General features: G+C 38.4%; 1 long non-coding RNA gene across 1 annotated transcript in view; it reads left to right on the forward strand.

Moving 5' to 3' along the window:
* Positions 1-16,529, forward strand: part of LOC103106346 (uncharacterized) — a 31,831-nt gene that overhangs the window by 7,596 nt on the left and 7,706 nt on the right. Inside the window, exon 2 of the long non-coding RNA XR_472923.3 lies at positions 2,042-2,098. This is a non-coding gene — a long non-coding RNA (uncharacterized LOC103106346). The remainder of the gene's footprint in view (positions 1-2,041; positions 2,099-16,529) is intronic.

Here is a 16,529-nt window from a genome sequence, read left to right on the forward strand (position 1 = left end):
GGACATTCCGTTGGAATCCTGGTTCTTGCATCTTGGTCCACAAGTCCTGCAAAACCTCTCTCTCTTCATGTCTCTATCACACCACTTAGCTGTTCCCCTGGACTTAGTCTTAAAGATCTGTCTCAGATACTGTGTGTCCTTCATTAAGCCATTTCATTTCTTTGCCTCAGTTTCCTCTTCTGAAAAATGAGGCGATTGGACTCTGGCCCCTAACATCTCTTTTTCATTCTAGATCTGTGATCCTTTGATTTCTTTTGGTTGTCATCCAAAGGAAGTCAAGAATTGTTTCTTGTCACACAGCAATTTAACCTCTTTCCTTGTAACTGCTAGAGTTTTGTGCGCTACTGGCTTCTGTGCTGGCTTCGGTCCAGTTTATCATTATCGACCCAGAAATCCCAGAGCTTAAAAAATGGAATGGGCTCTTAGAAAAGAAAAGGAGCATTCACAGGCTTGTTCTGGGTGTACTCTATTAAAAAATCACTTCTAAATATTGGCTTTTCAACTCATCTCTTTTCAATGTTGTTGTCTTTGTATAAATTGTTCTGCTCTACTCTCTTCACTCTGTGTCAATCATGCTTAGGATTGATTCTCTGGAAAAGTCCCCTTTATCATTTCTCATGGCACACACATGACCTCTTACATTGCTACACCACAGTTTGTTCAGCCATTCCTAAGATATCCAAGAGGCAGTCCCAATAATAAGAAATAGCATGTTCCACTCACTTCTAATCTGGCTAAGCTGCTGACTCTGAGCTACTTTTCCACCTTGCGCCTACCTTGTCACTTTTCCTCTCCACTGTTGCTCCTAGACTTCTAGGACCCCTTTAAGCATTGGCTTCCCTCCTTACAAAAAGCTCTTTGAGGATCCAGAGAGTCTTTGAGGGTTTAATGCTTAGCACAGTATCTGGCACATAGAAAGTACTTATCTAATTTACTTAAAGTGCTTAAATCACTTATCTAATTTAATCTAGTACTAGTAGAAAAAATCTGTTTTTTCCCTTTGATTCTGTTTTAAAGGTGTTAGAGTTATTCACTTTTTCTATTTGGGGATAGTTTTATTTTATGGTTTATTTTATTTACAATAATTTTTGTACCCGTTGGTGTATTTCTTAATTTACTCACCTCTTCAGTTTTGTGACAAGGCCAGGCTTTGACTCCTCTTTGCCCCCTTTTGGGGAGAGGGGTCAGTCCTGATTGGTCATACTATGGGTCCCTGGGGTTTTTAGGCTGACCTTCATCCCTCAGTTAGATATTTCTCTATGGAGATCTTCAAGGCCCCCAGTAGACGCTGATGGTCTCTGAATACCAAGCTCATCCCCCCCACCCCAAAAAAAAGACTTGATGTCATCCTTGATCTCTGTCAGTGATCTTTGAAAAATTGTGGAGAATAGGAGATGGACAAACGTTTCACTTTTTCAGAAAGGAAAAAATAAACTCTTCGAACTATAAACTGGTGAGCAAAATTCAAGAATGGATAAGTAGAGATTGTAATCAATTTAATAATAATATAATGTAAATTTCTAGGTAGGAAAATCTCTAATTAGCTTACATTCTTTGATCCATTGATGGTTTCATCTTTCTTTTATTTGTATTAAGCTCCTTCTTCAGTGCTGTCTACACTTGTCTTCTTCCTGAGGTCAAAGTTGTTTAGTAATCACCTCCAAGCCATTTAAACTGTGTCCATTCCCCTCGGAGGATTTTTGGGACCATGCCACCATAGGGTAGGATGTAATAGGAATAGTATCTATTTTTCATAGACTGGGATAATTTTCCTTTAAGAGGGAAAGCAGGCCATCCTAAGGATTTGGCTGGTTAAGAGGACTAAGGTTTGAACCACTGACATGGATCCCTTACCTTCCGAGACACAAAGAGCCCAACTTCCTGAAATTTGCTGGAATTCTCATTAACCTTTGGGTTATCTTTTTGACTGAGTTATACTATATGGGCAAATTCAGTGAATGGGAATATGGTCTTATTTTTAGTAAACTGTATCCTTTTAAATCTCATTGTGAATACATTTCTTTTTTATTTTGTTTTATAGCCCATAGATGTCTCATTGCACTCCAGTTCCAAGGCTGAATTACTGGACTGGACTGAGGTAAGACCTGCCCCAGAGCCTGGGCACATACACTGAGAAGATCAAAGACAGAATGAAAGGTCCCCATGTGTACTAAAATATTTGTAACTGTACTTCTGGTGGTGGTAAACACGATAGCTAAAAACAAATGAGTGCAGCTTTACTAAAGGATAGTAGAACAAATGGCGATATATGAATGTGATATGTGAACATAATAGAACATTACAATGCTTTAAGACTATAAGGAATTCAGAAAAGCATGGCAAGAGGAGGAAGATGGGCGTCTGGAAAATCCTCTTGACTTCTTGAAAAGGCATCTTTTAATATGGAGGCTGCCAGGAAGCTGCTTCTAGGAGAATCATGAGAGCATTTACAGGAAAATGCCTTGGAAAGACAGAAGGATGTGTGGGCCTTCTATAATTTGGTTCTGATCAGGTAACCACGTGATGAAGAGGAAGCTCTCTGATTTGGCTGTGGCGGCATTTACAAAAAGGCCAATTAGCTTGCTTATGTCCTTTCTGCCTCTGCCCCCAGACCAAATGCAGCAGAGGCAGAAAGGTGAGAGACTATGCCGTAGAGAAAAAGAAGTCGTGGCTTGCTCCCCCGCTGAAATCATATGAACCCCAAGAATGAGGTCTCCTTGCCCCGTTCACTGTTGTTGTTGTTTATTGAGTAGAATCTTCATTCTGGGTCAGAAGCATGAGTTACAGGAATCTGAGAGGTGGAATCCAGGCCAGATGCTGTGGCCAGTCCAGCATGGATGCTCCGAGAAGCTTCTATCTTTAGGAGTGACCTTCTGGACTCCAGTTGAGCAGAAAGATTCATCTGGAAGCTGTGCTGCCTCCGGACATGGAACTTGGTGGAATTAATGCTATGTAGGAACAGAGTTAAATGGCAAGTAATTCCCCCCTTCACCCCTGGTGGTGTTGGGGGAAAATGTTTGTAGTTTGTCTTTGCTCTATCTTTGTAGTAAGTATTTATTGGATGTGAAGTGTTTAAATGGAACTAGTTATTGGATACTGGCCCACTAATACAAAAAGAAAATAGCTGGTGTGGACTTAAGCTGATGGTAGCAGAAAAGAGAGATATCTCAAGACCCTGAGGGAGATCTCTGAAGAGAGACATCACCCAGCTGGCTCAGAGAGAATGGGATCAGGATGTACAAGCTAAATGTAAAGGAGCTGACATGGAATGAAGAAAACACACAGAGGACAAAAGATAGCCAAATTCATATGAATTGTAATGACTAATCTTGGTTCAAATAAATGGATGATGAATATATTTCCTTTCTCTCATTAGAGAGGTGAAGAATTATGGGAGTTCAATTTTGCACACACAATTAGATGCTTTATCATTTGATCTTCCTGAACTGTTTTCCTTGTTATTAAGGATGTTTTAATTGCAAGAAGGAGTTTATTAGTATTAAAAAAAGACATTAATAAAAAATTGAATTAGGGATAAATATAAAGTCATATGTGGGTTCCAAAAATCAATATTATAAATTAAGCTCAGGGAGACCTTGCTTGATAATAGTACATTTAAAAAAGATCTAGAGTTTTAGTGAATTCTGTTGAGTCAACTAAAGACCTTGGTGCAGTGCTTGATGCATATAGTAGGCAACTGATAAAAACCTGCTGATTTGAATTGAAAAAAGCTGAAGTAGGGAGTAGCTGGATGGCTCAGGGGATTGAGAGTCAGGCTTAGACAGGAGGTCCTGGGTTCCTGGTGACCTCAAATACTTCCTAGCTGTGTGACCCTGGGCAAGTCACTTAACCCCCATTGCCTAACCCTTACCCCAAGTCTGTCTTGGGACCAATACACAGTATTAATTCTAAGATAGAAGGTAAGGGTTTTAAAAAGAAAGAAAGAAAGAAAAAAGCTAATGTAGTTTGAAGAGGAATCACATCATATGTGAAATCAGTGGTAGTCTCTTCCAGTCCTGAGATCCTGTTATACCACAATATGCTAGATGCCATAATTGGAATTTGAAAGGATTTCTTCAGGATAGAACAACTTATCAAATCTAGTAATACCAGATTTAGCAGAGTTAAACATAAATATCTACTTTTTGGTTAAACAAATTAGCAGCACAAATAAAAGATGGGCGAGAGGTGAAAAAGTCCTAGAGATTTTAGTAATTTGCAGGCTTCAAATGGGACAAAATGTTGACATGCAGTCAAATGAACTAATATTATCTTGGGTTATAATAAACAAAATGATCATATTCAAAACAAGAAAAGTGATAGATAGACTCTGGGCTGATTATGCTACACTCACATATTATGCATAGTGCTGGTGCCACATTTTGGGAAGTCTGACAAAGCTGAAGTAGGTGCAGAAGCGTGAGACCAGTATTACAAGAAGCTTTGGCCCTTGATACCAGCAAGGATCAATGGAAGGTATTGAGGATATATAATCTAGGGAAGAAAAGACTTGGGTGAAACATAATGGCTTTCGTCTGGTCTCCTTTACTCTTGTTGACTCCAGAAAACAGAACAAGAAGCAATGAGTGAGAGAGGCAAATAGATGAATATCAGTTTTAAAACTTCCTACCTTTTCCAGATTTTGTCACCAAGTCTCAGTTGCCTTCTCCAACCCCCAAGTGGTCCTTTTCTCCCACTGGTAAGCTCTTCCTGGAGCCTCCATTTTGAGAAAAGGTCCAGGCCAATCATCCTTCATTCTCTGCCACTCCTGGGCACCTTCCCTCCCTTTGAGGTGCCCCTCCCATTATAATAAAGCTTCTTGGGGTCAGGGAATATTCTTCTTTTTTCCTTATATTTATATCCCTAGTGATTAATTAGCCCAGTGTTAGGCACAGAGTATGCTGACTTGATTATGTGGCCTCTACAAGTTCAATGAGCTGCTAAGAGAATCACCAGTTGCTCATTACTAATAGGGCATAATTGCAGTCCTGCCATTAGGTAGTGGAATAAACCAGATGCATGGCAGCCCTTTGATTTTAAATAAAACGATTTGGAAAAAAAGGGTGGGGGGAATCGATGATGGTTCTAAGTGATACCTGAAGAAATAAAATAAATAGAATAACCTTTGTCACACAAAGATACATGGGAAGGGGAGGGGAAGAATGCTCTTATAAGAGGGAGAGGAAGAGAGTGCTAATAGGTAATACTCGAACATTACTCTCAGTGAAATCAACTCTGAGAGGGAAGAGCATCTAGATCCATTGGGATCTTGAAGTCTATCTTATCCTACAGAGTAAGGAAGAAGGGAAAACTAAGGGGGTAAGGGGGGAGGGAGCTCAAAAAAAAGGGAGGGAAGGAGAGGGGGGAGGGAACTTAACAGACCCTAAAAAAATAAGGGAACAAAAAGGGAGGGACCAGAAAGGGAAGCATATCAAGGGAGGGGAATAGGGGGATTGACTAAAAGTAAACCACTGGTTTAAAAGGATATAGCAAAAGAAGAAAGGACAGAACTAGGAGAGGACATCAAAATGCTGGGGAATACACAAGTGACTGACAATCATAACTTTGAATGTGAATAGGATGAACTCACCCATAAAACGTAGATGAATAGCAGAGTGGATTAGAATCCAGAATCTCACCATATGTTGCCTACAAGAAACACACATGAGGCGAGAAGATACTCACAAGGTCAGAATTAAAGGGTGGAGCAAGACCTCTTGGGCCTCAACTGACAGAAAGAAGGCAGGAGTTGCAATCATGATATCTGATTTTATGGAAGATGATCTTGGCCAACTCCACTCCCTGGATTTTCCCCTTTTGTATGGAATATAATCTTCTATATACTATAATGTTTCTCTGAACGCTCTAGCTACTTAAAAAGCAGCATTTCAAATGGGAAGAAGGGTTATTTTGGGTGCTGGAATCTCCCACAGAGCACTCTAGTTCTTTTCCTTCAATTGCTACAGTAGTAGGGATATAGTCGGCCGGTCCAGTTCTGTAGAGAAGTGGTGTTGTGCCATCTAGAGGAAAGTCATGGAATTGTGGAGAAGAGCCCAATTTTCAAAGTCCTGACTTGTGGCTTTTATTTAACGTGCCTTTCTAATCCTGGAGTTCCAGAGGAAAGGCCTTGCCCCTAAATGACAAGAAAAGGAAAGTTAAAAATTGTGATATGTGCTTTCTCCAGGGAGATTGCTTTGGGTGTAAGGGAAGAAAGCCTCTTTTCCTTTCTATTTTTGTCTGCACTTCATAAAGTTCAAACCGTTTATAAACAACTCTTGGCAAGCAAGGTCTCGGTAATCTTCCATGATGTAATATGGACTTTAGCCCAGTCCTAAGAATCTTCCATAAAAAGGGTCCCCAAGACTATAAAAACCTAACCCTAATCGGGCAGCAGTATACACAGTGCAGAATCCCCTTCCTCAGATGTCAGCTCACCATGCTGACATCTTCCATTGTGCAGCCACATAATCCTTTGTGCAGCACCTCGTTCTAAGGCTCCATGCAAAGGATTATGTCACCGGAAGTAGTACTGTACATGAGCGCTGCTGTGCTTTGTGGCACTGCCACATACAGCTCCTCTCACTGACCACCCATGAAAGAGGTGCCCCGACCGGAAGTGTGGTGGGGGCCGGATACATGGCCTCAGGGGCCGCCACTGGCCGCAGTTTGGGGAGCCCTGCTCTAGAAGCTGTCACACAGACGGTCGGTGTCCCAGGCATGATGTGAGTCTAAGACTTCTTCGGTCCAAGGCAAACTCTCCATCTGCTACTCCTTGCTGTTCCACATGAATGCAACTGAATATTATAGTAGCATAAGGAATCAGAGGATCCTAGATTTAGACCAGAAGAAGTCTTATAGACCGTGTAGTCCATCTTGCTCATTTTACACATGAGGAAACTACAGTCCAAAGAGATTATCATTTGATCAGGTTTACCGATTACCAACCATCATAGATGGAATTTGAACCTAGTCTTGACTCCAAATCTAGGACTCTTGAACTGATGCAAAATGAATTTATCAGTACCAGGAAAAAACTAAACACAGACATATATGTATACACATACACACATGGGTGCATAGATAGGCATACATGCAAAACAATGTAGGCATAAACATATGTTGATGATAGTAGCACAAACAAAAATAGTAAAACAAAGCTGGATGCTCTTCGATGACTCATAGTTATAATTTAATAACTGAGGAGCAGTAGGGAACCAAAAAGATATACAATGCTGTATTCCTGGTCAGCTAGCAGTGAAGGTGTCTGTTGGTTTTAACAAGTTTTTTTTTTTCCTTTTTACAAGGCAAGGCTCACTAGTGTAATAGTGGGACAGACAGAGGGGCGGCTTTAAAATTGCTAGGACCAGGAAACCAGTTGTTGTTGGGGACTGATTTCTGGGTAGCACTGTCTTTCAAGGAAAATATATTTCCCCTTGGGGAAATGAAGATCCAGGATGATCTTCAGTACAGGGCAGAAACACTTTTCTTCAGCACAGCCAAACAAAAGAAAAGGGTATTGGAAGAGAGACTCTCCTCCCTAGCTCTTCCCTGAGTCTTAGGTAAGAGAGAGTGACCAGAATCAGCCCTGGCCAACAGTTTCTGCTTTTGAATAGTCCATGGAACTCCCTTCCCCTGCCAGCTGCATGTTCCATTGCCCTTCCAGATGCATGTTCTTCAACCTTTGCAGGTCTCCCTTGTTCTTGTCAAACTCCTTGTTTACACTAGGGAAGTTATCAGTAGGAGGAGAATATGCAGAAATGACAGTGACATTGAAGTAAAAAGGGGATTAGCTTTTAAAAAATTTTCAAATTCAAAAAATAAAAATGTAAAAAATAGGATATAAACCCAGAATCATAGAATCTTAGAGCTGGCATCATCCAGGAAAATGGTGTCAAACAAATAGAAATGCCCCTGATTTATATATAAGGATCCCTGCAAGACCACATATTAACTTAGAAATCGCCAAGTCAACATTATCTATGTTCTATTGTATTTTTGTTTATTTTGTTAAATATGTCTAGGCTATATTTTAATCTGTTTGGGGTTGCACTCTAGTGCCATCGGGTCTATAGGCCTTATGAGCTTATAGGATCCTAAACTGAACAAGAAGACACTTCAAGGAATACCAAACAAATGGTTGTCTACATTTTGTTTGAAATCTTCTGCAGAGGGGAAACTTACCATGGCAGATAGAACGTTCAACCTGGAATTGAGAAAGCTTGAGTTCAAATTTTACTTCAGACATGTATGACCTTAGGAAGTCACTTAACCTCTCTCTGCCTCAGTTCTCTTATCTGTAAAATGGAAATAGTCATCTTATAGGGTTGATTTGAATATTAACTGAGATAATATATGGAAAATGCCCTGAAAACAATAAAGTGTTATAGAAATGCTAATTATCATCATCATCATCATCATCATCATCTTCAAAAGCATCCCATTCCACTTTAGGATGGCTCTAATTGTTTGGAAGTTTCTCGTTTACAATTTTCATTTACTAAAAAAAAAAACCCTTTTATTGATCCTTCCTTCTATTCTATTTCCCAATGACACATTCCCAATAGAGTCCTCTCTTGGGACAAAGTATAATTAAGCAAAAATAAATAAGTCTGCTAGTTTATACCTCATCTCTCACTAGTAATTGTACACATCTGAAATGGATCTGCATTCCAATATTTTTTAGTAATGTTTTCTTTAATGTTGTTGTTCTGTCCATTTCTTCCAGTTCTAGCTTTTTGTATTAAGCAGAATAAGTCTAAGCTTTTTAAAATATGACAATCTTTCAAATAACTTGAAGATAGCTATTGTGCCACCCCAAGTTGTCTATTCTTCAGGTGAAACATCTGTAATTTCTTCAACCAGTTCTTCTGTGCTATGATTTTATGGCTCTTTACAATCCTGGTTTCTCTCCTTGGGATGCTCATTAGAATAAATAAAAGGAATGGACAAGTTATATTTCAAATAGAGTCTTAGGTACTGTAGTCCCCCATTGATACACTTGTAGATAACTATAATTGTTTCATGCTAAGTAAAACCAGAGTTTTTTGCATTAAAGTTTTTAAAAGGTAGGATTAGTATGAATTAGTATGAATGCAGAATTAGTATGAATGATTTTTTAAAACATTCAATTGCTATGTCACAAACTCTGTTTAATTTGATCAGCTCATTACCTAGAATGTATGTTGGCTGTGTGTAAAAATCATTAACATCTGTGCTTTTACTAGATTTTAAGCCCTATAACTGTCTAAACTGCTAGTGTTTTAAACTTGAAGCAGGAAGGAGATACTTCAGTCCTCTCATAAAAAAAGAATATGACCAGAAAACCTTCAAGCAGTGACAAAAATTAGAAGTCAATCAGGAAAATGAATGGTTTCTATAAGTATGTAAATCTTATGGCTAGGATAGACAGAAAAGAGAAAGAAAAAGAAGGAAGTTGCATTGGAGATATGTTTCCACATTTCATTTTTGTGTTCCTAGTGCACATAGTAAGCTTTAATAAGTGCTTTTTGAATTGAATTAATGAATTGTAAAGAAAAACTTTTCCTGTATATTCAGGAAAAGACAATGCATTTATTTTTTTTCTGGGTTATACATGCATCATCATACAAAACATTCTCCCATATTGTTTATTTTTGTAAGAGAATAATGAGATACATCCAAAACCCTAAAAGAAACAATGATGTGAAAGATGACTCCCAACAGTTCTTTTTCTGGAGGCAGATAGCATTCCTTATCACAAGTCTTCTGAATTGTCCTGGATCATTGTATTGCTGAGAGTAGCAAAGTCTCATCCTATTCATCATTTCTTACAGCACAATAATATTCCATCTACAACATCTATCAGAATTTGTTCAGCCATTCCCCAACTGATGGACATCCCTTTAGTTTCCAATTCTTTGCTACCACACACACACACAAAAGAATTGCTACAAGTATTTTTGTACAAGTATGTTCTTTCCCCCTCTCCTTTTTATCTCTTTGGATTACAGACCCAGTAGCCCAGTAGTGTTATTACTGGATCAAAGGGTATGTATGCATTACTTTATACCCGTTTGGGTATAGTTCCAAATTTCTCTCCAGAATAGTTGGATCAGTTCACAACTCTACCAGCAATGCATCAGTGTCCCAATTTTACCACATCCCCTCCAACATTCATCATTTTCCTTTATTTCCATATTGGCCAATCTAATAGGTGGAACCTGAGAGTAAAATAATGCATTCAAAAGTAGCTATTATGGGAACAATCAATTACATTGAATGTAAGCTGCTATATTTTTTAAAAGACAGAATCATTCAGCCACGAAGCCCATGTAGAGGCTAAAAAATAGATGGGAAGGCTATAAGTGGGAGTTTGTGGGTTTTTCTGATGACTGGCAGATGTTTGACTCTGGAAAGCAGGGACAACATTACTTCTAGGGATTGAATTCTTAAAGACATGCAGAAATAATGAAACAGAAGAGCTACAAGGAAGTAAGGGTACTTACTAAACATCAGTGGTATATATATATATATATATATATATATATATATATAACAATAAACAAAAAGCAGCATTAGAAGAATTTGCCAAAGGGATGGAGCAAACAATGGGTCCAAATATGGAGAAACGGCACTAGTTGTCCAAAGGATGGATTGTGTCAAGGAAATTTATCCCCTCCCCCTCCTGAGGAGCTTTACCTGTCTATCAAACATTCCTGAGATAACACAGTTGTGCCAGTTTTGCATCCCTCTACATGCATCAATAAGGGTCAAGGTTTGGGAGAATCGAGAGAGAATGGGAGAGAACCAGGAAGAGAATAGAGCAGGCAGGTGAGGGGGGGAAGGAGAGAAGTGACATGTAGGCTAGGGGCTACACGGTCAGGTTACTTAGGAATAATTGTCTACCCTTCTAATAAACTATATAAATTGTATATCTGGGTAGAAATATTATTCAATTCTTACAATTGGAAATCAGAAGAAAATGGCTGAAAAAATGAGCTGAAATAGGGATATTGTTCATAGAGAGTATTTCAATCAAGATGAATAAAATGGAAATATATTCCATGGCTATCTCTGGCCATTTTTTATTCCCTTTTTATTTGTATATTTTCTAGGTTTTCCTATGTGTTAAATTCTCTTTAAAAGAATGCCAAAAAATAAGAATTGAGACTATCAACATCTACAGGAATTATTCACATTCACTAATCATCAGACAAAGGCATATATCACCTCATCTCTGTCAGGTCTAGCTAAATAAATAAACTCTGGCTGCCACAATTCTTATTCTGGCCACCCAGAACCCATCTGGGCTGCTAGGCTGTTTATATAAGAAATAAGCTTTTTTAACAACATGGTTTTGATTTGTGGAAGTTACCAATTCTATTCCTTCTGGTGAGAGGGAGGACCTTCTACTCTTTACCATCTGCCCTGCTGCTGCCTCTAGGGTCCTCCTGCGCCTTGCTTGAAAACCTTGCTTCCCCACCTAGGATTGTCAATTAATTCTCCTGATTTCATCCAAAGATGCCTGAGTGCCATCTATTGCTGTATTCTCAGAGTTTCTGAGCTCTTCCATCTGTCCTACAGCTGAGCTTTCTCTTATGGTTCATCTCCCTTATTTAGAGTGTGAGCTTGGGAGAATCATCTCTGGTCATTCCCTTTTTCTGGACTTATTTTTTCCAAAAGCTGGACTGCCAAAGGTCACAGGCTAGGAAAGCTATACAAGGATCATGGCGGCGCTTCCACAGGCAGGATATTCTTGTACAGCCTGCTCTCAATTGCTCCTTGTGCCACCGATCATCTTGGAATGTGGACATCTTCTTTGCTTCTCTTGTCTCAGCAAACAAACCTATTCATCTTTGTGGTGCTCAGACTGCTTTGAATTCTCCGGACTGAAAAGACTTCAATCTAATATAACTATGTACCCTGAAGGAGAAAGCAAATGTGTGATACACAAGGAAGACCAGAAGCTGTTCTGTCATTGGAAGCAGACCCTGCTCTGTGTGACCTGCTCTAAATTGGAGGATCATAACTACCACATCCATTCGCCCATTGAAGTGGCAGCTTTCCACTACAGGAGAACTATTGAAAGGATACAGGAGGAACTGAAGGAAGAGATGAGAAGAATTCAAGAACTTTTTCATGAAGAGAAGAAGTCTTCCTTGTCATGGTCTGTGATATGGGATAAATCTGTACATATTTACGAAAGTCCATTTGGGGACAATTTTCTATCGAGATGAGTAGAGCCGAGAAAGGAAGCAGAAAAGGAGAAACTCACATTGGAGAAGAATAACCAGAAGTTCAAAGAAGTCTATGAGAGACTAAAGAACATAGAAACTCTCCTAGAACCTTATATGATCCAGAAAAAGTGGAAATGGAAGAACATGCTGTGCAGATATAGAGCATTGCTAACAGATGTAATTATTGAGGCGCAGGAAATGATGAAGAAGTCAGATGTAGAAATCATACAGAATGTGAAAAGAACATTAAGAAGGTATACTCTCTCAATGGTGGAACCCTTCACACTGGTTATAGAGCCTTCCTATTTCACTGTTTTGGCAGAGTTTTTAAAATGTATTCAAAAACATCCACTGTTTGCAAAATGTAATTTCTGTAAGTTTCCTGGAAAGAAGAAGAGAGCAATCAGAATTGATCATGACAGCTTAGGTAATATGCACCCAACTTATATATAGGGGAGAGTTACAACTGATAAACTAAGGAACATAATTGTAATGTATAAATCTGCTGAAGAAGGTTTTCAAAAATGTGATGTCATCTTTTCCAATAGATTTTGCATCTACAGAATCCACAATTAGGCAATTTGAGCAAACACTTCTGCAAAGAGGTTGAAGTGGCTCTGGATGGCATTGAAACTATTGTAACTAATAAAACACATCATTTCAACATAGAGTGTGAGCTTGAGAGCAGGGGCCATCTTGCTTTTTCTTTTTCTTTTTTTAAAAAATATATTTTATTTGATCATTTCCAAGCATTATTCGTTAAAGACATAGATCATTTTCTTTTCCTCCCCCCCACCCCCCATAGCCGACGCATAAGTCCACTGGGCATTAGATGTTTTCTTGATTTGAACCCATTGCTTTGTTGATAGTATTTGCATTAGAGTGTTCATTTAGAGTCTATCCTCTGTCATGTCCCCTCAACCTCTGTATTCAGGCAGTTGCTTTTTCTCGGTGTTTCCACTCCCATAGTTTATCCTTTGCTTATGAATGGTGTTTTTTTCTCCTGGCTCCCTGCAAGTTGTTCAGGGACATTACACCGCCACTAATGGAGAAGTCCATTACGTTCGATTATACCACAGTGTATTAGTCTCTGTGTACAATGTTCTCCTGGTTCTGCTCCTCTCGCTCTGCATCACTTCCTGGAGGTTGTTCCAGTCTCCATGGAACTTCTCCACTTTATTATTCCTTTTAGCACAATAGTACTCCATCACCAACATATACCACAGTTTGTTCAGCCATTCCCCAATTGATGGGCATCCCCTCGTTTTCCAGTTTTGGGCCACCACAAAGAGCGCAGCTATGAATATTTTTGTACAAGTCTTTGTGTCCATTATCTCTTTGGGGTACAGACCCAGCAGTGCTATGGCTGGGTCAAAGGGTAGATATTCTTTTGTCGCCCTTTGGGCATAGTTCCAAATTGCCCTCCAGAATGGTTGGATCAGTTCACAGCTCCACCAGCAATGAATTAATGTCCCTACTTTGCCACATCCCCTCCAGCATTCATTACTTTCCTTTGCTGTTATGTTAGCCAATCTGCTAGGTGTGAGGTGATACCTCAGAGTTGTTTTGATTTGCATCTCTCTGATTATAAGAGATGTAGAGCACTTCTTCATGTGCTTGTTAATAGTTTTGATTTCTTTATCTGAGAACTGCCTATCCATTTCCCTTGCCCATTTATCAATTGGAGAATGGCTTGATTTTTTGTACAATTGATTTAGCTCATTATAAATATGAGTAATTAAACCTTTGTCAGAGGTTTCTATGAAGATTTTTTCCCAATTTGTTGTTTCCCTTCTGATTTTAGTTATATTGGTTTTGTTTGTACAAAAGCTTTTTAGTTTGATGTAGTCAAAATTATTTATTTTACATTTTGTGATTCTTTCTATATCTTGCTTGGTTTTAAAGCCTTTCCCCTCCCAAAGGTCTGACATTATACTATTCTGTGTTTACCCAATTTACTTATGGTTTCCTTCTTTATGTTTAAGTCACTCACCCATTTTGAATTTATCTTGGTGTAGGGTGTGAGGTGTTGATCTATTCCTAGTCTCTCCCACACTGTCTTCCAATTTTCCCAGCAGTTTTTATCGAATAGTGGATTTTTGTCCCAAAAGCTGGGATCTTTGGGTTTATCGTATACTGTCTTGCTGAGGTCGCTTTCCCCCAGTCTATTCCACTGATCTTCCTTTCTGTTTCTTAGCCAGTACCAAATTGTTTTGATGACTGCTGCTTTGTAATATAGTTTTAGGTCAGGGACTGCAAGGCCCCCATCGTATGTGTTTTTTTTCATTATTTCCCTGGATATCCTTGATCTTTTGTTCTTCCAAATGAACTTTGTTATGGTTTTTTCTAAATCAGTGAAGAAGTATTTTGGTAGTTCAATGGGTATGGCACTAAATAGATAAATAAGTTTGGGTAGGATGGTCATTTTTATTATATTGGCTCGTCCTATCCATGAGCAGTTAATGTTTTTCCATTTGTTCAAGTCTAGTTTTAGTTGTGTGGCGAGTGTTTTGTAGTTGTGTTCATATAGTTCCTATGTTTGTCTTGGGAGATAGATTCCTAGGTATTTTATTTTGTCTAAGGTGATTTTGAATGGGATTTCTCTTTCTAGTTCTTGCTGCTGAGCTGTGTTGGAGATATATAGAAAAGCTGATGATTTATGTGAGTTTATTTTGTATCCTGCAACTTTGCTAAAGTTGTTGATTATTTCAATTAGCTTTTTGGTTGAATCTCTAGGATTCTTTAAGTAGACCATCATGTCATCCACAAAGAGTGATAACTTGGTCTCCTCCTTGCCTATTTTGATGCCTTCAATTCCTTTATCTTCTCTAATTGCTACTGCTAGTGTTTCTAGTACAATGTCAAATAGTAGAGGTGATAATGGGCATCCTTGTTTCACTCCTGATCTTATTGGGAATGCATCTAGTTTATCCCCATTGCAGATGATATTAGCTGTTGGTTTTAGATATATACTGTTTATTATTTTTAGGAATGACCCTTCTATTCCTATGCTTTCTAGTGTTTTTAATAGGAATGGGTGTTGTATTTTATCAAAGGCTTTTTCTGCATCTATTGAGATAATCATGTGGTTCTTGCTAGTTTGCTTGTTGATGTGGTCAATTATGTGGATGGTTTTCCTAATGTTGAACCAGCCCTGCATCTCTGGTATGAATCCTACTTGATCATGGTGAATGATCCTTCTGATCACTTGCTGGAGTCTTTTTGCTAGTATCCTATTTAAGATTTTTGCATCTATATTCATTAGGGAGATTGGCCTATAGTTTTCTTTCTCTGTTTTTGACCTGCCTGGTTTTGGAATCAGTACCATGTTTGTGTCGTAAAAGGAGTTTGGTAGAACTCCCTCTTTGCTTATTATGTCAAATAGTTTGTATAGTATTGGGATTAACTGTTCTCTGAATGTTTGATAGAATTCACAGGTGAATCCATCAGGCCCTGGGGATTTTTTCTTAGGAAGTTCTTTGATGGCTTGATGGATTTCAATTTCTGATATGGGATTATTTAAGAATTCTATTTCCTCTTCTGTTAGTCTAGGCAGTTTGTATTTTTGTATATATTCATCCATTTCTCCTAAATTGGTGTATTTATTGCCATATAATTGGGCAAAGTAATTTCTAATGATTGCCTTAATTTCCTCCTCATTGGAGGTGCTGTCCCCCTTTTCATCTTTAATGCTGTGAATTTCCTTTTCTTCCTTCCTTTTTTTAATTAGATTGACCAGTACTTTGTCTTATTTTTGTTTGTTTTTTCAAAGTACCAGCTTCTTGTCTTATTTATTAAATCAATAGTTCTATCACTTTCGATTTTATTAATTTCTCCATTAATTTTTAGGATTTCTAATTTGGTTTTCTGCTGGGGGTTTTTAATTTGATCGCTTTCGAGTTTTTTCAATTGCATTTCCAATTGATTGATCTCTGCTCTCCCTTGTTTGTTAATATAAGCTTTCAGGGATATGAATTTGCCTCTGATTACTGCTTTGGCTGCATCCCAAAAGGTTTGAAAGGATGTTTCGCCATTGTCATTTTCCTTGATGAAATTATTAATTGTTTCTATGATTTCTTCTTTAACTAAACGGTTTTGGAGTATCATATTGTTTAATTTCCAATTGGTTTTAGATTTGGTTTTCCATGTACCATTACTAATCATTATTTTTATTGCCTTGTGATCTGAGAAGGCTGCATTCATTATTTCTGCTTTTTTGCATTTGTGTGCTATGTTTCTGTGACCTAATGTATGGTCAATTTTTGTGAATGTGCCATGTGGTGCTGAGAAGAAGGTGTATTCCTTTTTATCCCT

The sequence above is a fragment of the Monodelphis domestica genome, chromosome 5 (genome assembly GCF_027887165.1).
Source record: "Monodelphis domestica isolate mMonDom1 chromosome 5, mMonDom1.pri, whole genome shotgun sequence".
Lineage (NCBI taxonomy): Eukaryota > Metazoa > Chordata > Mammalia > Didelphimorphia > Didelphidae > Monodelphis > Monodelphis domestica.